At 44.7% G+C, this 23,885-nt stretch overlaps 1 non-coding gene across 1 annotated transcript; it reads right to left on the reverse strand.

The window, feature by feature from the left end:
- Positions 1-7,749: 7,749 nt before the first annotated feature.
- Positions 7,750-7,913, reverse strand: LOC128402226 (U1 spliceosomal RNA). The gene has a single exon (XR_008327626.1). It is a non-coding gene; the product is annotated as a U1 spliceosomal RNA (small nuclear RNA).
- Positions 7,914-23,885: the final 15,972 nt, after the last annotated feature.

Consider the following 23,885-nt stretch of genomic DNA (forward strand, 5'->3'; position numbering starts at 1 on the left):
GTAGGGTAGGGCCCTGACTGACTCCAACTACAAAAGCTGAGGCTGTGGGACAGACTCTTGCGTTGGCGTACTGTGTTGGGTTTTGTTGTTGTTGTTACTGTTATGGATATTGTTTTTTGGTGTTTTTAGATATTACTTATGTGGACATTGTTTAGTTTTATTGTGTACTTTTTGATGTGTTTCATTTACTATTTATGACTGCCAGGGGTGCCAACTTGAATAAAATATTGGGGGTGGGCAAGTAAGCCCTGCCCTAAACAACTGATCACATTATGTGATACACGTACACCATTTGAATGGGAATGACCATAAACTTTGAGGGGATGGCCCCCTCAAATATTTTATTTGGGGAGCCAAAGATCCCTCACCCATTAGGAGTTGGCTCTTATTATGACTACTTTTGTAATTATATTTTTTTTTTCATGTTGGAAGCTGCCTTGAGCATGGTTTCAACTGTGGAAAGGAGGCATACAAATAAAATAATGATGATGATGATGAGCCATGCACCACAAAACAGGCTATAAATTGCAGCTCAGGATGACTGAAGACAATGAAGCAATGCCTGTGAATGCATGGATGCCACAGAATGCAGGGAATGACATCCTCAGACATATTTTGCTGGGGAGAGTATTCCAGAAGCAGGGGGCCACTACTGAAAAAGCCATGCTGTTGCATGCATGACATTGCTTATGCAGTACTGCAATTCCACATAAGGTAGTATCACTCATGACCTCATCCACATTTGGCTTATTATTCCAAGGCCACTGTGTATAGTCAACCAACAACCCAACAAGTGGCCCCATCCCCATGTTTGGAGGCAAATCCATTTCAAAGCCCGGGTGCAATGAAACATCTCACCAGCAAATAAACACACCACAAGAGCCAGCAGAAGCCTTCCTGGAATTCCAGCCAAAAGGCTGTCTTATCTCCAGTTAAAGAGGGCTATTATCGCTCCCTTCCCAGGAGAAAGCAAAGCAGAGCTGATTTGATTAAGAACAGATTAACCTCACTAACGCAGCTACCCTGGGCTTCACACCTGTCACTTTAGCATGACAATTTATATTTATTCAAAAAGCCACCAGACAGTAAATTAAACATTGCCCTAATTAGAAAAATGTCATAAGTTACAGTGGGGATGCAAACGAATCTCATTTCCATGCAGGTCTGGGGCAATGCATGTTTCAACCTGGAATGCCATCAATACTTTGACACAGTCATTTCCAAATAAGATGCTGCAATGAATTCATATTGATGCATGGGGATGTTGAATGGATGTGTATCGTGTTCAGATTTAGGATAGTTTTCAATCACTTAATGGCAATATAAAAACATAAGAAGAGCCCAAGGGCCCAGCTAATCCAGCATCCTGTTCTCACATTAGCCAAGCCGAGGCCAATAGGAGATTCACAAGCTTTATGCCTGAAGTGGGAACCTCAAGCCACATGCAGTGGTACCTCGGGTTAAGAACTTAATTCGTTCTGGAAGTCCGTTCTTAACCTGAAACTGTTCTTAACCTGAGGTACCACTTTAGCTAATGGGGCCTCCCGCTGCTGCCGCACTGCTGCTGCGCAATTTCTGTTCTCATCCTGAAGCAAAATTCTTAACCCAAGGTACTATTTCTGGGTTAGCGGAGTCTGTAAACTGAAGTGTCTGTAACCCAAGGTACCACTGTATTTCCATTACAAGTCCAAGGCCCCATCTGCACTATGCATTTTTAGCACTCATACTATTTTAACAGTCAAGGCTTTCCCAAAAAGAATCCTTGCCAGAAGACCACTATTCCTTTCACAGAATACAATCTCCAGAGTGATTTTATATCAATCCCTCTTCATAGAGAACTCTAGAAATGATAGCTTTACAGGGGGAATAGGGGTCCCCTAACAGCTAACTCCTAACAGCACGGGTGGCGCTGTGGTCTAAACCATAGAGCCTAGAGCTTGCCAATCAGAAGGTCGGTGGTTCGAATCCCTGCGACGGGGTGAGCTCCCATTGCTCGGTCCCTGCTCCTGCCAACCCAGCAGTTCGAAAGCATGCCAAAGTGCAAGTAGATAAATAGGTACCGCTCTGGCAGGAAAGTAAATGGCATTTCCGTGCACTGCTCTGGTTTGCCAGAGCTGGCTTAGTCACGCTGGCCACATGACCCGGAAGCTGTACGCCGGCTCCCTTGGCCAGTAAAGCGAGATGAGCACCGCAACCCCAGAGTCGCCCACGACTGGACCTAACAGTTCAGGGGTTCCTTTACCTTTACCTTTAACAACCCTTAGCACCCCTTATGAAATATAATTCCTGGGATTCTTTGTGAGGAAGCCATAACAATTAGAGGCCCAAGTTCCCCTGCCCTCATATGAAGTATTGGCTTTGCAGTTTTGGGAGAGGGGAGGTTGCCTGCTGGGGAGACGGCAGGCTGGTAAGGCCCCCTAGATTTAGAGGCCCTAGGATTCTGCCTACTTAGCCTATACATAAATCTGGCACTGGCTATATCCTATACAGGAGCAGGGCTGTCTTTACAGTTGGCACTAAGGGTGTACGGCACCAGGGCACCAGGTTCTCAGGGACACCAGGCCAAGAGCCCGGGGCCGAGCGTTGGAGTCCGGGGAAGAGCCGCTGACAGTCCAGCAGAGCAGAGCCCATCGGAGCGCAGCAGGCTCTTCTGCTGCAGGCGGCTCTTCCCCAGACTCCAACACTCACCCCCGAACTCGTGCCGAGCCGCAGCAGCAGAAGACCCTGTGGCGCTCCAACAGGCTAGGCTCCACTCGGCTGTAGGCTCTTGCCCCCGCTGCATGGAAGCTAACTGTTTTGGCGCTGCACCCAGAGAGCCATGTAACGTTGTGGTGGGATCCGCCGCGCGCTGACAGCACCAAAGGCAACAAAACCCGACAAATAGGAGCACAGGGATCCTCTCGTCCCCGTGTGAGCCCTATAAATCCTTTGTACGGGTTTCCCCAAAGCCAGATTCGGGGACAGTGCAGGGTTGGAAGAGAGGAAGGAAAGTCCCAGTGCAGAAGTGGAATTTGCTCTGCTCATGAACTTATTCCGCCAAATACTGCCTATAATCCTGATCTCAAAGGTTGTCCAGAACAGGCAAGGGAGTCTTGTTGACTTTTCCCAGACCAATTGGCAGCAAGATGCTGCTGCCAAAATAGCTCCTCCTTCCCGGCCTGGGTAGGCTGGGTCTTCCTGTTATATACCTGTTGGGATTGACAAGGCATATGACCCTCACCTGAGTGAGCTTCTTGGCTGAATGGGGAATATAAATCCCAGTGTTCCTAGCCTTGGTCTGACTTTCTAACAAATATGTCCCACTGAATTTGGAAGACTGAGAGTTTTAATTTTGTAAATTTATGTTACTGATTAAACTCTTGGTGTGGTGCCTGAGGCCTACCAGGTGTTATTGGACTCCTAATTTCCACCAGTCCTAGCAAGTATTGTCAACAATGGTCAGGGATGGTGAGGGTTGATGATTAATGGAAGGGCAGTATCTCAGTGGTAGAGGATCTGCTCTGCATGCAGAAAGTCCCATCTCCAACCCTGGCATCTCCAAGTCTGGTTGAGCGAGACCCCTGACTAAGAATCTGGAGAGCTGCTGCCAGTCAGTGTAGACAACACACAGCTTGATGCACCAATAGCCTGACTCTATGTACAGAACAGGAGTGGGGAACTTGTCGCCTCCAGATGTGGTTGGACTCCAGCTTCCATTGGGCCACATCCAGCCCCCGAGCCTTAGGTTGCCTACCCCTGGGATATGTAGTTCAGGAACACCTGTAGGGCTACATGTTCCCCATCTCAGATTTAGACCTCCCAAGGACTAGGTACTTCATTCTCACCTTTAGTACACTCTTTCCTTTTCCTTATTTTAAATATGAAAGGTTCTTCTTAAGGAGAATGTAATTAGAAACTGTAGCACTGTTCTTTCTCCTGCAAATATTGGCTTAGGCATCACGGTAGCTGTTAAGACATATATTGCTTACGGAATAGCTGGGGAGTTTGTTTGCTTTTTAAGCTGTGGGTGATAGAGAGGTTTTCGGCAATACTGTTTTGTAAGCTCATTGCTAGAAAACAATATAGCATTTCCCTCCAGTGGTTTCCCCCTGGGGCTTCAACTAAGGTCACATTTAAAGCGCTGTTACCATTTTAAACAGTCCTGGCTTCCCCCAAAGAATTCTGGGAATTGTAGTTTGTTAAGCATGCTGTTAGGAGAGTCCTGTTTATTACCATCCCAGAGCTACAATCTCCAGAGTTCGTGGGGTTGAAGATGGGTTGAAGATTAAGCCTTTCTGGGAACTGGGAGCTATAGCTCTGAGAGGGAATTTTGGGCTCTCCAAACAATGCACAGCAGCCTTAACAGCCTACAGTTCTGAGGATTCTTGGGGGAAGCCATGTCTGTTTAAAGTAGTATCATAGTGTTTTAAATGTAGGGTGTGAATGTCACTAAAGTCTTGAGGAGAAGGATGAGGAGATGGTGGCCGTCCACATGATGATAGGCTCCAATTCCCATAAGTTGGAGTCATGGTTGATTCGGTTGATGAGAGCTTGACTCCATCAAGGTTCTATCCTTGCTTTGAGAGAAAGTTAGAGGATTTTGATTGCAAAATAATAATACTGACCCTCTGGATGGGCTCAGGCTATGGAGCTTTGATAAGCAAAATCAAGACATAAACTGACAGGCTGGGGAGGAGCTTGAAAAAATGCAGAAATTAAGTGAGTAGAGCTTGGAGACCTCTGATACATGGTTGGCAGAGCCTAGGAAAAAATAAGATTCTACGGGCAATGGACATTACCATCTGTAAGGGAAACGCAGAAGATCTTTGGGGTCATCTGAAGCAATTGTTTCCCTATGCCTAATGCTAGGGCTAAGTGTGGATAAATATATGATTGCTAAAAGTACCCCCCCATTCAAGGATGCTGTACTCCCCCCCTGGGGGGAGAAGGGTCACAACATGTAAATGTCACAGTGATTTAGCATCCATCACCCAGCCTAGCAGTAATTTAAAAATATGGATACAAAAATATACACATAAACAAACACATACATACAATTAACTGAAACCTAAACATAAATACAAATCCCCTGTATAAAGTCTTTATTTTGATCCCAGGGTGTCTATATGAGTGACATTTTGGTTAAGGGCAATTGCATCTCTGCATATAAAACACATTATCCAAATCCACCCCCACCCCCCGTACACACACAATTAAATGAGAAACTTTTGGTTGCATACTGATCAACTTCCTTTTGCTCATTAACATGCATGTCTCTTCTAATTAGTGTTCTAATTCACACTGGGTAAACAGCTTCTAACAGCTACTTTTCTCCCATTAATCACATAAAATATAGTCTTCATAATCAAGGAGGAAATTGGAATCTGGGGTGGGGGGAGCTTTCTTGATATGTTGCAAAGATACTCACTCAACTTGGAAGCTTAAGAACTAGAGATGACAAACCTGTCACAATGTCAGATGATAGCATGAGCAGGAAGTAAGTGGTGGCAGATGCAGGCAGGACCAGGACTTTCTGGAATTTTAATAGGAGTGTGGTTGTAGCTGCAGTGGTAGCTAGTGACTGGTAGGGAGAAAAGCAGGGAGGCCAACAGTAGGTGGCATCAGAGCCAACAACAGAATCAACTAATTCCAGTTTTGTCATCTTTCTCCTCCCTGCTAAGTTCTAGAAGGGCAACACTGAAATTAAGAAGGAAGCCACTGCCAGCCAGTGCAACCCCCTGAATGGGATGTAGGTAAGAAGGGAGGCAAGTGAGGGCAGGCTGAGGACGGACTAAGTTTGGTGGAGCAGCAGCCCTATCTTGGGTTGTAGCTCCTTCCTTGCATCATTTAATCATTTATCACCAGGTTGAGCACTGCTTTTCTTTTGGGGAAAGACAGAGGCAAAGTAGGTGTTGAACAGTTCTGCCTTCTCTCTGTCACTCAATTGCATTTCTCCATCTTCTTCATGTAAAGGACCTACTAGCCTTTTATTCTTGCTTTGAACATAGCCAAAGAAGCCTTTTAAGATTATTTATAAACTCTGTCACAAGCCTGAGCTCATTATGAGCTTTGGCCCACCAGCCCTTCTCCCTGTAACTGTTGGCTACTCTTCCTTCTTGAGTTCCCCGTTCTTCCATTTCTTATTCATGCCCCTCTTAAATCTCAGGTCCTTTGTAAGCTCCTTATGCAGCCACACCAGTTTCTTTAAATGTCTCCCACTCTTTTTTTTTGTCAGAATGCTCTGCATTTGTGCCTTAAATATCTCGCCTTTAAGAAACTCCCTTCTTTTTTAATATTTCTGACTATGGAATCTCACCCAGTAATTCCCTAAGCTTTTTGTAATCAACCTTCTTAAAGTCCAGAGTGCATGTCCAACTACACTCAGCTTTCCCTTGCCTCCATATAAGGTAACTCAAGCGGATATATAATCACTTTCCCCCAAGGTTCCCAGTACTTCCACTTCATCAAAAAGTTTCTCCCTGATTGTGAGGACCAGGGGTTGAGCTTACCTGAGCACTGTGAGGTGGCATGGTGTGGTCTGTGTTTTTCTTTCCATTAAACGTTTCTCTAGCCCTCTGCAACCTCCCTGGCTCTCTGAAATTCCTAATCTAAAAAAGCCCTATGGGAAATGTTGCCTCATGACACCTACCCCTGGACTTTAATTGAAAAGTGGGAAGTTGGTGAAGTTTTCCAACAGGGAAACAACCCAAATATCTGAACACAGAAAACTAGTGCATCCGGAAATGCCTCTTTGTTATCAACAACAACAAATGCATATTGGATATTGAAATGGTTCTGCAGCAATCTACCCTCACCTGAATCAATAAATACAAATTGATCTAAATTTACAGTGGTGCTGCTATGTCTTTTTGGGGAAGGGTTATAGCTCAGTGGAAGACCATCTGCTTTGCATACAGAAGGTTCAAGGTTCAGTCCCTGGAACCTTCTCCAGGTAGGGCTGGGAAAGAGTCCCTGTCTAAACCCCTGAAGAGTGATTGCCAATCAGTGAAGGCAATACTGAGACAGATGGACCAATGGTCTGGCTTGATAGGTCAAAAAATAGGCCCTGAGTTTGGGATTGTTTTTCTATTTATGAAAATGTATATAGTGCATTGTTCTTGTTCTTGTTGTTTTAAAAAAACTCAAAGAGGTTTACAAAAAAGCTTGTCCTTGACCCAACATTTATCTTGGATGTCCAGATGACAACTGTTTCCTGCTTTTAAAAATGGCACCTCAGAGTCCATTCCACCATCTTATGATGATGCCACCATATTCTGTAGATCATGCCTTGGCCATCAGCTTGATAAATTGAGGCATTGCCAATGCAAGATAAAATCATTTTTAAAGTCTAGAATAGAGCTGGGTTTTGGGTGCTGTGAGCACAGCCATCATGAGCAGACATTTACCCAAGGAGGCAAGTACCACCGCAACGCGTTTGCACCATTTGGACATATTGCTTATATTACAACAACCCTGTACACTTAAGGCCATTGCTGTGAATTTCATCTACATCGATGACAATTACTAATAAGGAAACACAATGTGATGGGCCCCAACGGAAGATGTGAGCTTTCAATGATATTGCCATGAAGCAGTAGGAAACCTATAATCAGAATGTCCATGGTGAATATAACCTCGAGATAGGGATGTACAAACATGTCTCAGTCCGCTCTGACATTCATTCATACTTTCATCTGATACTTTCCATTCCACTGCAATTGGCTTATTTTGCACAAGGTCCATCTTGTCTTCCAATGATGCAGAAATATACAGGGGAAAGCGCGAATGCAGTCCCCCACTACCACAAATTATGCAGTCGAGTTTCCCGCATTTGGGGAAATCGCAGGGGTCAGCACACCCGCAGTGCAATGGATGAGCCTCACCCTGGGAAAACCTCCTTCATGATCAAGGTGTCTCCCCTGCCAGGTAAGTATATATACGTATATTTTTGTGTTATCTCATGGCACACAATAGTCATGCATATCTCATCTATCAACAGATATTCATAAATCAGTTACCTTCCTTGTGTGTTGCCTATCAAAATTAATGAATTTCCAGAGTGGTAGGCCGGTTAGTCTTTTGCAGCCAAAACAAGGAAGAGCTTGTGTTACCTTAAAGACAAAGTTAATGAAGTGGCTAACAGCCCATTACAAAGCCATCTATGACAGCTATTCTAGCCATTCCAACTCAGGAGTTAATACTCATAGGATTCCTCCCAGGTAAATGGTGTTAGGAGTGCAGCCTATCTTGCTGTCTTGTTATTGCATGGTTCTTTACAAAAATTGTTGTAGAGAACTAAAATGAAAAGCATTCATAGCAAGAATCGTTGCCATGATGGGTGCTGAATGGGCAGACAGAAGGAACTTCACCTGATGGTCCATTTTCAATGGAGTCATCTGATGGCCTGTATCTAGACAGGCTGTCAGTCTTCCCACATCTCAAGAGTTCACTTCTGCCTCATGGCGTGATTTCCCACATGTTTTATGGCGCAGGTGAACTGCAAGCCACTGCAAACAAAGGTAGGCCACAGATCTAAAACATATCTGCTTCCAACCTCACCCTCTGCTTTGCAACTGCCGAATAAGCACAGGGAAGGTATTTTGTCAGCTCGGAATAAAAAAAGTAATAACTCTTGCTCGGAGCCTGCCAAGGAGAGATGCGATATCCAAGACAGTTCTCACAAATGAGGCTATTTTGACTGTTTGTGTGGAACGCGGCAACATATGGCATATTGCTGACTTCTGCTTGCAAGGCATCCGATCAGATTCACGTCGCCAATGAAACAATTTCAAAACTGCATCCCATGGAATACTGAAATGGCAATCTCAGCAGGTTCTTTTAAGAGCATCTCAGAACCACTGGGGGGAGGGGAAGGGATGTGGGATCCCTGGCCTTTCCCCAAAACATTTCACCCCCCTTCTCTGGCTTGTTTTTCATTTCTTTCGCTTCTGACACTCCCAGGCTGAGACAAGGCATGACAAGCAGGTGGCCTATTTGGATTGCTTCCGTCTGGCTTGGGAACAGGACTCTTGTTTCCTTCCCCCAGTGGCGATGATTGCGGTATCAATCATGCTGTGACAATAACCAACTTTCGATCTAAAAACACATTGGGGAGAACAATGCTTATTTCTGTCTCGGAGGGCTATTCCAGTCATGGTGTAGAACATTTCTGGCCTTGCTCTGAAAGCATTTCCATTCAAGGCCAACTTTGATGAAAGTTCTTCTCCACTTCAGGACAGCTGAGGCAAGAGTCGATGCCAAACTGTTCTAAGGTTGTTCATTTACAGGGTTTCAAAGCCACCGCCACCCTCAGACCAACTGCTGATCCCAAAGAAAGCATGTCAAACAAAGCATCTTAAAAATTCACCAGCTAAAAATTAATGGGGATGGCCAACCCCCCTAGGTTTGATTTGGTTCAGGACTGGTAATTACTAGCAACAATTGAATTTAGTAAGCTGCAGGTTACTGAATCATTTGCTGATCTAGTTCAAGACACTGACTTGCAGAGGCTGTCCAGGGTTTCTGAACAGCAGACATTCCCAGCCCTAGCTGATGATACCAGGGAATGAATCTGGGATCTTCTGCATGCAAAGCAGATGCTCTACCATTAAGCTACAACCCTTCCTCAAACAATTAAACTGATTTAATTCAGGACACCCTGGTAGGGATGTGTCAGGAGTGGGTGTCAGGAGCAGGTAAGCAATAAATCACACGACATCAGTGAAGTTAACTCTTTATTCAAGGAAATAAGGTCGACTCAGGAGGCCAGGCCTAGTGAGCACATCAACTCATCCCAGTAGTTCTTGCCCCATGAAGCAGTTGTGAGACTGAAGGTCTTCTTCTCCCCAGGGCCTTTCCTAAGCAATCTGAGACTCTGTTTCCATGCCTGCCTTTGCTCCTCTATACATCTTATGGTTCTGGGACACCAGCAGGGAGAGCTTGTGCCATCAGGAGGGGGAGACACCCTGGCTTCTTCACCAGCCTGATTCATCTCTACCTCTTGGACCCGTTCCTGTTCTGCCTCTGCTTCTGGACTGCTCTCTGCCACAGACTCTTCCTGCTCACTAAACCCTGTTACTTCTTCGGCTTCTGACTTCTTCTCTTCCCATTTATCCCACCACCAATTCCTTCTTCCCTGGGGGCTCCCCAGCTGGTTCCTCCCACCACTCCTCAGCATTCAGCAGGATGTAAGAAGGTATCATTTTCTGTTCTGCCTTGTATTTGTTGCGTGCAACATTCTTTCCATTCTGCTGCAGTTCGCCTCCCCCCAAAATCTATGCTATTCATCTTTACACAGTCACATTTAATCAGTGAATGGAGCAGTTAGGAACACAGGAAGCAGCCTTATACTAAGTTGGATCAGTGGTCCACCTAACTCTGTATTTTCTATATTGACTGGCAGAGGTGATCCAGGGTTTCATAGAATCACAGAATCGTAGAGTTGGAAGAGAACCCAAGGGTCATCTAGCTCAACCCCCTACTAAAGAATCCCTGACAAATGGCCATCCAGCCTTCTAAGGTAGTCTATTCCACTATCAAATATCTCTTACTGTCAGAATGTTCTTCCTACTGTTTAGTCCACTGTGAAGTTTTTCTACAATCAAGCAATAGATAAAGTTTATGAAATAAATAAGTAGTCAAAATCTCATTTCTTGCCATTGTCCTACCCTCTGGAGCAGCAGAAAACAACCTTACTTGGTCTTCCATGAGACAGTCCTTTGTATATTTGAAGATGGTTATCAGTGGTGGACTTTGGGCTCTCAAATTTTGGTGATGCCCTATGTGCTTCTAAAATTTGGTGCCCCCCACCTCTCTCGCTCCATTCTACAGCACCCTGAAGATAATATGTCCCTCTCTAAGTATCCTTTAGGCTTGACATGTACCTTTTGGGTGAACACTGGACAGTGGAGCCTGAGTGCATGTGTTGGGTTCATATACCCCAAGCTCACTTAGGAAGGAGGGAGTCATTTTCTCCCCACCCTTGGGTGGAGAGCCACATCCTGTGGATGCATCCCATGCCCAAGGGTCTGGAGGGATGCTGTCCTACTTGTTGTTGTTGTTGTTTAGTCGTTTAGTCGTGTCCGACTCTTCGTGACCCCATGGACCAAAGCACGCCAGGCACCTCTGTCCTCCACTACCTCCCGCAGTTTGGTCAAACTCATGCTGGTAACCTCGAAAACACTATCCAACCATCTCATCCTCTGTCGCCCCCTTCTCCTTGTGCCCTCCATCTTTCCCAACATCAGTGTCTTCTCCAGGGAGTCTTCTCTTCTCATGAGGTGGCCAAAGTACTGGAGCCTCAGCTTCAGGATCTGTCCTTCCAGTGAGCACTCAGGGCTGATTTCCTTAAGAATGGATGCGTTTGATCTTCTTGCAGTCCATGGGACTCTCAAGAGTCTCCTCCAGCACCATAATTCAAAAGCATCAATTCTTCGGCGATCAGCCTTCTTTATGGTCCAGCTCTCACTTCCATACATCACTACTGGGAAAACCATGGCTTTAACTATACGGACCTTTGTTGGTAAGGTGACGTCTCTACTTCTCAAGATGCTGTCTAGGCCTGTCATTGCCCTTCTCCCAAGAAGCAGGCGTCTTTTAATTTCGTGGCTGCTGTCACCATCTGCAGTGATCATGGAGCCCAAGAAAGTAAAATCTCTCACTGCCTCCATTTCTTCCCCTTCTATTTGCCAGGAGGTGATGGGACCAGTGGCCATGATCTTCGTTTTTTTGATGTTGAGCCTCAGACCATATTTTGCGCTCTCCTCTTTCACCCTCATTAAAAGGTTCTTTAATTCCTCCTCACTTTCTGCCATCAAGGTTGTGTCATCTGCATATCTGAGGTTGTTGATATTTCTTCCGGCAATCTTAATTCCAGCTTGGGATTCATCCAGCCCAGCCTTTCGCATGATGTATTCTGCGTATAAATTAAATAAGCAGGGAGACAAAATACAGCCTTGTCGTACGCCTTTCCCAATTTTGAACCAATCAGTTGTTCCATATCCAGTTCTAACTGTAGCTTCTTGTCCCACATAGAGATTTCTCAGGAGACAGATGAGGTGATCAGGCACTCCCATTTCTTTAAGAACTTGCCATAGTTTGCTGTGGTCGACACAGTCAAAGGCTTTTGCATAGTCAATGAAGCAGAAGTAGATGTCTTTCTGGAACTCTCTAGCTTTCTCCATAATCCAGCGCATGTTTGCAATTTGGTCTCTGGTTCCTCTGCCTCTTCTAAATCCAGCTTGCACTTCTGGGAGTTCTCGATCCACATACTGTTTGAGCCTTCCTTGTAGAATTTTAAGCATAACCTTGCTAGCGTGTGAAATGAGTGCAATTGTGCGGTAGTTGGAGCACTCTTTGGCACTGCCCTTCTTTGGGATTGGGATGTAGACTGATCTTCTCCAATCTTCTGGCCACTGCTGAGTTTTCCAAATTTGCTGGCATATTGAGTGTAGCACCTTAATAGCATCATCTTTTAAAATTTTAAATAGTTCAGCTGGAATACCATCACTTCCACTGGCCTTGTTATTTGCAGTGCTTTCTAAGGCCCATTTGACTTCACTTTCCAGGATGTCTGGCTCAAGGTCAGCAACCTCACTACCTGGGGTGTACGAGACATCCATATCTTTCTGGTATAATTCCTCTGTGTATTCTTGCCACCTCTTCTTGATGTCTTCTGCTTCTGTTAGGTCCTTACCACTTTTGTCCTTTATTATGGTAATCTTTGTACGCAATGTTCCTTTCATATCTCCAATTTTCTTGAACAGATCTCTGGTTCTTCCCATTCTGTTGTTTTCCTCTATTTGTTTGCATTGCTCGTTTAAGAAGGCCTTCTTGTCTCTCCTTGCTATTCTTTGGAAATCTGCATTCAATTTCCTGTATCTTTCACTATCTCCCTCGCATTTTGCTTGCCTTCTGTCCTCCGCTATTTGTAAGGCCTCGTTGGACAGCCACTTTGCTTTCTTGCATTTCCTTTTCATTGGGATGGTTTTCGTTGCTGCCTCCTGTACAATGTTACGAGCCTCCATCCATAGTTCTTCAGGCACTCTGTCCACCAAATCTAAATCCTTAAACCTGTTCGTCACTTCCACTGTGTATTCATAAGGGATTTGACTTAGATTGTATCTTACCGGCCCAGTGGTTTTTCCTACTTTCTTCAGTTTAAGCTTGAATTTTGCTATAAGAAGCTGATGATCTGAGCCACAGTCAGCTCCAGGTCTTGTTTTTGCTGACTGAATAGAGCTTCTCCATCTTTGGCTGCAGAGAATATAATCAATCTGATTTCGATACTGCCCATTTGGTGATGTCCATGTGTAGAGTCGTCTCTTGTGTTGTTGGAAAAGCGTGTTTGTGATGACCAGCTTGTTCTCTTGACAGAACTCTATTAGCCTTTGCCCTGCTTCGTTTTGATCTCCAAGGCCAAACTTGCCAGTTGTTCCTTTTATCTCTTGATTCCCTACTTTAGCATTCCAATCCCCTATAATGAGAAGAACATCCTTCTTTGGTGTCACTTCTATAAGGTCTTGTAAGTCTTCATAGAATTGGTCTATTTCAGTTTCTTCAGCACCAGTGGTTGGTGCATAAACTTGGATTACTGTGATGTTAACAGGTCTGCCTTGGATTCGTATCGAGATCATTCTATCATTTTTGAGATTGCATCCCAGTACAGCTTTCGCCACTCTTTTGTTGACTATGAGGGCCACTCCATTTCTTTTACGGGTTTCTTGCCCACAGTAGTAGATGTGATGGTCATCCGAACTGAATTCGCCCATTCCCGTCCATTTTAGTTCACTGATGCCCAGGATGTCAATATTTATTCTTGCCATCTCATTTTTGACCACCTCCAACTTACCTAGGTTCATGGTTCTTACATTCCAGGTTCCTATGCAATATTTTTCTTTACAGCATTGGACTTTCCTTTCGCTTCCAGGCATATCCGCAACTGAGCGTCCTTTCGGCTTTGGCCCAGCCGCTTCATCAGCTCTGGATCTACTTGTACTTGCCCTCCGCTCTTCCCCAGTAGCATGTTGGATGCCTTCCGACCTGAGGGGCTCATCTTCCAGCGTCATAACTTTTATATGCCTGTTGTCTTTGTCCATGGAGTTTTCTTGGCAAGGATACTGGAGTGGCTTGCCGGTTCCTCCTCCAGGTGGATCACGTTTGGTCAAAACTCTCCACTATGACCTGTTCATCTTGTGTGCCCTGCTCGGCGTAGTTCATAGCTTCTCTGAGTTCTTCAAGCCCCTTCGCCACGGCAAGGCAGTGATCCATGAAGGGGATCCTACTAGAAGGGCTGTCCTACTAGAATTAGCTAAAATCATCACATACCTGTACTTTGTGAATTGAGTTCATCTGGTTAATCTGATTTGCAATTCATGCCTTTCTTTTCTGCTCCTAAAGATAGCCATTCTACCAATCTTTGTCTCATGAGTCTTTGCGGGGGGGGGGGGGATGAGATACCAAGAGCAACCAAAATTGACATATTCTCCCATCTTTGCTTGCAAGTAATAAAACCAGAGCTTTTGCTCCATTGTTCCTGGTAATCTTAGTGAAGTGCCATGCAATGGGATATTATAGCTCCTTACAGAAATGATCCAGTTGATTGAAAACCAAGGGCCAACCGTGCAGACAGCCTTATCTGTCACCACGTTGTTTAATAAGACAACATGGAGTTCCAACTTGTACGCCACGCAATGTTTCTCCCTCACCCCCACCCCCCGCCAGTCGCCTCTGCTCAATCTATATTAAGTCGATACTCCGCTAAAACCTCACATTTGTTGCATTCTTTCCAAATTAGTTTCTGTCAATGCCCACTAAAAACGCTGAGCCCATCAAAGTGACTTCGCCCACACCAATTTCAATAACCAGGCTGTCGGGGGGGTAGGGGGGAATGCCATTTAATGGTGTCTGTACTCAGAGAGGAAACAACCAGCTTTCTGATTCACTTGGTGTCTGGAATAGCTGGCCTTTTCATCAGGAATGATCAGATTCAATAGAACAATACATTAAGGCAAAGCTCTAAAGCATTACAGCCTCCCCCGCCCCCACTATCAATAGTGCAATGAGGATTATTCTCTTTCTCTCCCTCTCTCTCTCCAAGGATGTATTAAAGCTGACAGAGGTAATGAACGTGAATCGGGTAATCTCTCCCCTCCCCCTGTAAGAATCACTTCCTACAAGAAGTAGTACAGTGTGTTCTGGACTGCACCACAAAAGAAGTGGTGAAGTGTGTTCTAGAGCATACCATTCCAGCAACAGGTTTCAGTGATCCTTGTGAAACGCCCCTGCACAAATATCTCAGATTTGTTTATTTACTTGGATGCCATTTCTATGCTACACAGAGCCTAGAGAAAGATCAACGGGTACACCTCTTTAAATATAGATCAATATGCTTTTATGGATTCACATAAAGGTAGATAGCAGTTTGAAAGCATAATTATTTATTATTCATTTAAGGCAGCCATGGGCCGCCTTTTAGGACCAAGGCTGTGATATATAGCAAGCCACATAATACCAAGTTAGACCACAGAGCCATCGGCCTCAGTACTGCCTACACTGACTGGCAGTGACACTCTAGACCAGAGCTTTCCAAACGTTTCATGTTGGTGACACGCTTTTTAGACGTGCATCATTTCGCAACACAGTAATTCAGTTTTACTAGCAAACCGGAGGTTCACCTAAGCCCTTTCCAGCCACGGGAGGAGCATGGAGAGCGTTTGCACGGCACAAATGGGAGATGCCAGGGATAAGAACGTGGGACCTTCTGCATGCTAGATGCTCTACTACTGAGCTATGGTCATTTTCTTATAAATAAACAAAGATTCCAGAGCAATGAATGCAACTTTTACCTTTGAATCCTAACCCAGACACTCCAATTGCCCCTATTTTCTGGGGATGTCCCTGATTTAGAGAAGTGGTCCCAGTTTCTGATTTCTCCTGCTTTTCCTTAGGATGTCCCTATTTTCATTGGAGAAATGTTGGAGGGTATGGAGTTATCCAACCCCCAAGCCATCTGAAAGCAATCCTGTATGGAGAAGGTTATTTTAATGTTTAATGTTTTGTTATGTTTTTATATACAGTATGTTGGAGTGCTAGGGCAACCCAATAAGATGTGCAGGGTATACATAGTAAAATTATCAGTATGGGACAACCCTATTTTCATCGGAGAAAGGTTGGAGGGTATGCTAATGTATTTTCTACACACACACACACACACACACCACACACACACACCACACACACACACACACACACACACACACACTGTTCTCCATCCAGACAAGCAAGAGGCATTATCAGCGTTCCAGGACACATTCCAGGCAGGCAAAAGTACTTGAAATGCCAGGCAGGGCAAGTGAAGAGAGTGGATTAGTGCTTTAAAAAATGCTCATATATTGTCAAGGGCACTTCCCAGCCAAGGAATGCACACAGCCAAGAGTTAACTCTTTATTGTCAAAGAGATAACACTTACAGTTGCTTCTACATCTCTGGAGACCTACCCACACCAGTCTAGTGTGGCACCCCCTTTCATGTGCCACTGTTCGCAGGTCCATGCTCTATGGAGCAGTTTCAGCAACTGGGGGCCACTCCCCTCCACCAGTTTATGTACCTCACCCCAGTGGCTATGCACAAGAGACTCTGCCTGCATGGAAACTTCCTCTGCTCTTCCCATTTCAATTCTCTCCTGGTTGTGGGAGAGAGTGGGGATGGAGAGGGTGGGGAACGCCCAGCCCTTCACTTGCCTGGCCTGCCTCTTCCTTCAGTTCTGAAGCTCCCCCTGCCTCTGGTTCTTGCATCCTGGCTGGTACAGGCATCCAGAAGCCACTGCCCCTCTCTCCTGAGTCAGACCCCAGCCCCGCTTCCCCAGTCCCTGACACATATACAGGAATTAGCTGCTTGGATCTATACATGTATGGCGCTATCTGGCAAAAGTCACTTGCTTAACTGCATTAATTGCTTTTGCCACCCGTCCCAGTTAATTCATTTGGGAAATGGATTATTACCATAAAAGATAAAATCTTTCCCCATCATTGAAAGTTCTCCGATTAAGGCCAGGATGTGCTTCACAGGTGAACTTGTTTATTAGGCAAGAGTAATGCTTTAATGCATCCCAGCTCTTAAGATAGGAGGAAGGTGCTGAAAATGTTGTTGATGATGGAGGGCCTCGTCACAGGTGAATGCTCCACTGAGCGTCTTAACATTTAAAAAGTATTAATCTTTCATTTTAGATGGGACTGTGTTATGTGTGGGAGGGTGGAGGGTGATTTTAATTCATGGGGTTGAAGGATTCCATTTGCACCATGATTTCATTCAGATCAAATGTGCCTTTAATTGCTGGTCTGTTCAGTAAGAAAGAGACACTTAGCCTAGTGTGATGCTTTGATATCTCGGGTTCCAGTGCTAATATAAAAAAACATTATCACCACAGGTGTAAGCTACATTACGCACAATAATTAGGAAATGAATTAAAGATGTGCTGGGTTGCCAGGAAAAAAAGGTAGCATATTCAATACCTAATGGAGGAAATGTCAGAGAAAGATTGGGAGGAGGGGAGTATATTTATCAGTGTGCTTGTCAATCCAAGAGCAGTGGTGTCTGGTACCCTAATAGGGTGGAAAGTGGAGAGATCAACAGTAGGGGGAGCCAGAGCCAGTGACAGGCAGAGGCAACCAACAAGTTCTACAATGGCAGTACAGTGGTACCTCTGGTTACGTACTTAATTCGTTCCGAAGGTCCGTTCTTAACCTGAAACTGTTCTTAACCTGAAGCACCACTTTAGCTAATGGGGCCTCCTGCTGCTGCTGAGCCACCGGAGCACGATTTCTGTTCTCATCCTGAAGCAAAGTTCTTAACCCGAGGTACTATTTCTGGGTTAGCAGAGTCTGTAACCTGAAGCGTATGTAACCCGAGGTACCACTGTACTAAGACCAAAGAGGAGGAAGCTGACAGCCAGGGCTACCCCTGGGGCTGGATATAAGTAAGGAGGCAGGCAGGTGGAAGCAGTGCCCTATTTGTCCTGATGGACCAGCCACCAGTTCCAGTGGCGTAGCATGGGTTGTCAGCACCCGGGGCAAGGCAAGTAATTTGTGCCCCCTAACCCGTGGATTTGCGCCCCCTAACCCTAACCCCCAGATGTTGTGCCCGGTGCGGCCGGCCCCCCCTGCACCCCCCACGCTACGCCACTGACCAGTGCTTAGGGACATGGGAAGCTGCCTTATATTGGGTCACATCATTGGTCCATCTATTGTCTATACTGACAGTGACTTTCACTCCAGAGCATGTGCCCCAGCCCCAGAAGGTTTCCCAGAAGGGAATGTGGACTTTGGATTGAAGAAGGTTCTCTTACTCTGCTACATTGGGTAGCAGGGACAACTGAGAAGGCCGGGTCCAATTATGGAAGAGTGTAGCAGGCACAGAGGTGATTTGAGGCCTCCAAACCAAGAGCATGAACTGGAAGCATTTACTCAACACAGACCCATTTATATCAATAGCACGGAGGTGAATCGTGGCTTCTTAGTCAAGAACACAAACTGGAAACATTTACTCAGCATAGACTCATTGAAATTAATGGCCTGAAGTTATGCATGTTCATTACTTCCAGCGGGTCTACTCTGAATAGGACCAACATTGGAGGCAGTTCTAATTTTGAATTGGTGTTCACCCCTCCCTTGAAACGAGCGTTTGTGATGAAGTAATCGCAGAACAGCTGGAGTTATAAACTGCTTATGCTCAGGCTAATGTGGTAATTTAATGTTGCTTCAGCAAAAGTTTTAACAATTATGTTCCTTGGATATTTTTTTAAAGGAAACAGCAGCTTGGATTGGCATTAAATGGGAGGAAAAATGCAAATAAAATGCAGATTTATTTCAGTTTTGTTTCCTTCTAATTGCAGTTATTCATAATATTTTAATGCACACGCGCTGCAGCTTCTGACTGCAATACAGCAGGCTCAGTACAGCCAAAATGGCTTGATGTAGCGAGAAAAAATGCCCCAAGCCATTGCAAAAGCCCTTTCCCTCCATTCCTAGCAGCTATTCTAATCATGGCATACTTCCAAGAGTACACTGGGGAGAAGGCTGTGCAGGAGATGATTGGAGCACCGTACACATTCTTGCAAAGAGAGCAAATGAAAACATCCAAAGCCATGCAGAAAATGTATCTTTGTTCTCATTCATGTCTCCAATGCAGCAAAAGACCAGAGTCAGTGCTGTATATCTGTCACAATGCCATGAAAGAGCAACTCCCCCCCCCCCTTTTTGTTTAAGTAAGGGTGGGAGCTGAAATCGGAATTCATGCATATCCCAATACAATGACCTTGCAGTGGTAGTGTGCTTGTTTGTATATATAGTGGTACCTCGGCTTACATACGCTTCAGGTTACATACGCTTCAGGTTACAGACTCTGCTAACCCAGAAATAGTGCTTCAGGTTAAGAACTTTGCTTCAGGATGAGAACAGAAATCGTGCTCCGGTGGTGCGGTGGCAGCAGGAGGCCCCATTAGCTAATGTGGTGCTTCAGGTTAAGAACAGTTTCAGGTTAAGTACGGACCTCCGGAACGAATTAAGTACTTAACCTGAGGTACCACTGTATACAGGAGGCTCCAGGTTCAATCCCTGCTGTCTCAAGCTACAGCTTGAACAGACACCTTAGGAAACCCTGGAAATCTCAGAAGTTTTCAAGGATCTAAAAGCAGGCCTTTTGGTGTAGCTGCCCCTGTTCCACAGAACAGCATCCCTGTCAAGATAAGACAGGCACCTGCTGTCTGCACTTTCCAGAAACAATTGAAGACAGTTTTGTTCTCACAGACTTCCCCAGCTGGATAAATGGGTCTTTATCATAAGTGTTCACTGGTTAGTGTTTTAGCCTTGTTTTAACTTTTTAAAATTCTATGTAAATCAGCTTGAGATTAGGCAACTAATAAATCAATAAAAACAACAACAACAACACATTTTTTATTCATTTCAGAAAAAGTAATGCGATTTAGCAAGATTTTGCAACTCACAACATGTTCCAAGCTTTCCACACCAGGAACTCCATAATAGCAATATAATAGGACTGCAATGGCAATTAAATGATGGCATATTTTAGGGCAATGGAGGGTGTCCACCAAGTCATGGACCATTGGCAGAATGGTAACATTGTCATAAGAATTTTCATGCTTGGCTTTAGTGATGGATAAGGTACCATTTGCACATCGTACAGGTATTTCTCCCCTTCTTTGCTCCTTCAGTCAGCATGTAGACATAAGGCAGCCTTCCTCAACACGGGCACCTCCTAGGTGTTTTGGACTAAAATTCCCAACAGTCTCCACCAGCACAGTCCTGCTGGGGTAGACTATACAGCAGTCAGCTACATAAAATTCCACTATTTCATGCCAACTCCTGGAAGGTCCATCAAAGCAAGCCCTCAGCCATTTTTTTGAGCCTGGATGTCTTTGGCAGCGGGCCTGACATTCTGTCATTGTGTCCTCCTGCACACAAAATTTAGAAAGTAGAACAATAGCCCATTTAGAGTCCCTTCTTGTAGCATCCAGGAATTGATTAGAGAAATTTAACTCCTACAAGGCCAAATCAATGTACAGAATGAGAAGAATATGTGATCCGAAGTGTGAATTTCACTCCTTGCTATGGGATAGTTTTGTCCACCAATATTTCTGTGTTGTCAAATAACAGATCAACTTATACTGCCTAAATTTCTCTCTTCCTCCCTCTCTCCTTTTCTTTCAGCATATTTGTCTAGGGATGGTTCTGAAATTCTCAAAAGAGTTGCAATAGTCTCAACAGAGCTGTAATAAGGCTTAGCAAAAACATGGCATTTCCGCTCATACGTTGTCACTGTCAGATTTCTTCCCAAGGAAAAGTGGAAATATTTTTTTCTCCTCAGAAAACATCTGAGTAATCTCAAAGGAAGCCCAAACTCTATGAAGAAACTTATGGTGCAGTGGGGGTGTTGCTGCTGCTACATGGGTGGGTGGGTTTGCCCAATTCTGCTGGGATGTCAATTCAAGTCTATTCCGTTTTTGGAAAAAAACAACTTAATCCAGCAGATCTCAGTTCCTCAACATTCAGTAGGGGGCAGCATGGTGAGGTGGCGGCACTCTGCTGACCTCCCAACAACTAAGTCACTGCTGCTTACCAGGAAGGAGAGGGAGAGGGGTGAGGCAGCAGGGAGGTTGGTCCAATAGAGATGCACTAGCAATCTGGGATGGCAGAGAACAGGGCTGGTAAAAGGGGTGTGGCTTGGGTAAGAGTATTGAGGGTGGAATAGAGTGTTCTGGAGGGGCACATTCAACACCTGGGCCTGAGATTCCTCACTCCTGACTATGGATGTAACAAGGCATTGTTTTCCATTCTGCCATGTATTTGTCACATGCAGCACTGTTTCCATTCCAATGCAGTTCAGTCTTCTGCCAAAAACTTATTTATTTATCTCACTGTCTTATTTATCTCACTGTCCACTGCAATGAATCAAAGAATCATAGAATGATAGAGTTGCAGAGTTGGAAGGGACTACAAGGCTCATCTAGTCCAATCGCCTGAAATGCGGGAATCTTTTGCCCAACGTGCGACTTGAACCCACAGCCCTGGGATTAAGATTCTCATGCACTACCGACTGAGCTATCCTCTAGGAAATTATCTAGTTTATGTAATTTACATAATTAATTACCTAAATTACATTGCCATTACATTTTTCTTCCCCATTCCTTTCAGTACAAAGGAAACACAATGCAAATTATTGTGGGGGCGGGGACACTGGAATAATTTAGGTATTATTCTGAAAGCAAGAACAAGAGCAAATGCTGATTGCATTTGCTGGATTTATTTCTCTCTGGAACATGAACCAAATAAGGGAGCAATGGCAAATTCTGTTCCTCTTCCTGTTTTCATCAGAACTCTCTGGCACCTAAATTCCTGACAGTAAGACTCTAGTCTTCTTTGAAGCAACATCTAAACATTAAAAAATGCTGGCATGGGTACCATGGTCTCCGCCTCCTGTGCATGGCTAACCCTAGGTGGTCACTTCCTGGTTGAGCCTGATTTAATAGCTTTATCCCTCCTGGGAACTCCTCTCTGAAGACAAAATTTGGCATTAAACTCATAGAAAAAGCACACTTTAGAATAGTCCCACAGCTCTGGAGCTACCTGTGACCAGAAAAGGCCTTCGCAGTGCCATTGCAAAACTTACTGCCAAATAGTGTGCAACAAAGGACTGAGCGCTTGGCAAGTTAGTCTTTAAAGGCTTCTCATTAGTGGCACAACTTCTCTTTAATAGTTTCGGAGAGTAATAAGTGGTCCCGGTTCTTCCCCCGAGGCAGCTTTGTTGCTCAACTGCTGATTGACGCTCAAATGGCTTTCTAATGTACTTGGTCTGGCTCTTCAAGATGCAAATGTTTTCTACCTGAATATGTTCAGCAGATCCCCACAAAGGAATCACTTTTTTAAAAAAGGAATATATACATATATACATATATATATACATATATATATAAAAAGGAATACACACACACACACACACACACACACACACACACCAGAGGGGCATTCTTTAAGTAATCTCCTGGTACATTACAGACCATCCTTAAACTCAAAGAGGCTCGGGATGAGATGGCCCCCATCCTTCTGTATTTTTTTAATTGTTCCACGGATTCACTTTCATCTGGGTTCTAGTGCTCCCAAGTTGCTGTTAAGCTAGGAAACTTTCTCAAAGTAACTCTGGAATCGGAGCGTTGAAGGTTCCCATTCCTTACGTTTATTTTCAGTTCTCAGATTCTTCTTCCTTCAGTTCCTTAATGGTTGTTTCAGAAGGTGTGGTGGGTCAGAGTGATGGAATCACTGACCCAGCATTGCTACAGGTTACAGGGACGCTCGTGTCACTGAGCCTTTTGGGCTTGCCGATCAGAAGGTCATCGGTTTGAATCCACACAATGGGGTGAGCTTCCATTGTTCTGTCCCAGCTCCTCCCAACCTAGCAGCTCGAAAGCACATCAGTGCAAGTAGATAAACAGGTACTGCAATGGCAGGAAGGTAAACAACATTTCCACGTGCTCTGGCTTCTGCCATGGTGTTCCATTGCACCAGAAGTGGTTTAATCATGCTGGCCACATGACCTGGAAAGCTGTCTGAGGACAAATGCCGACTCCCTCAGCCTGAAAGCAAGATGAGTGCCACACCCCATAGTCACCTTTGACTGGACTTAACCACCCAAGGGTCCTTTACCTTTACCTTTTTACCTTACAGTTATCAGGATGGTGCCGGGGTAAGGTAGGGCAGCAGCCAAATTGGAGCTGTGCAAAATGGTGCTACCATTCTGCCAACACCACTCTGACCTCACTGCCAGCATTCTCCACCTCTTCAGCACTGTCCAGGTACCTGCAGGTGTCCTTTGGGCAGCTCTGCTTCCCATACTGCCTGCTACTGCTCTCTGTCAGCAATGCACAGAGATGCAACATTATAACACAGTTCAGCACCACCACCTTCATCTTGATGTGATGGTATTAGGCATGGCCGAATCAGTCCATTTCAGTTTCTCTCTGTTCTCCACATTTCCAAATCAGGCTGCAAATTACTTCTATCCCTCATGAAATTTTGTCAGCATTTCAGTGCAAATTTCACATCATCTATTCATTTTTGTGTATAATTTTGTCCAATCACATTTTTACAAAGCAATTTCCCTTAACACTGTGTGCTATTTTTGCAAATGTATGTGTTTTCATGCATAATTTCACCTGCTATGTGCATTTTTTTTGTACACATTACTTGGCTGGAGAATTACGTTGCAAAATTTGGAGATGTGTGGCTTTTGAAGGATGTCTGTGTTTCAGTTTGTGTACTGGTTTAAAAATGCAAATTAAAAGGTTCACTTTTAATTGGAACAGGGATCAAATTTCTCCTCCATTCCTAGATGATATA

This window comes from Podarcis raffonei, chromosome 14 (assembly GCF_027172205.1).
Source record: "Podarcis raffonei isolate rPodRaf1 chromosome 14, rPodRaf1.pri, whole genome shotgun sequence".
In the NCBI taxonomy this organism is placed as follows: Eukaryota; Metazoa; Chordata; class Lepidosauria; order Squamata; family Lacertidae; genus Podarcis; species Podarcis raffonei.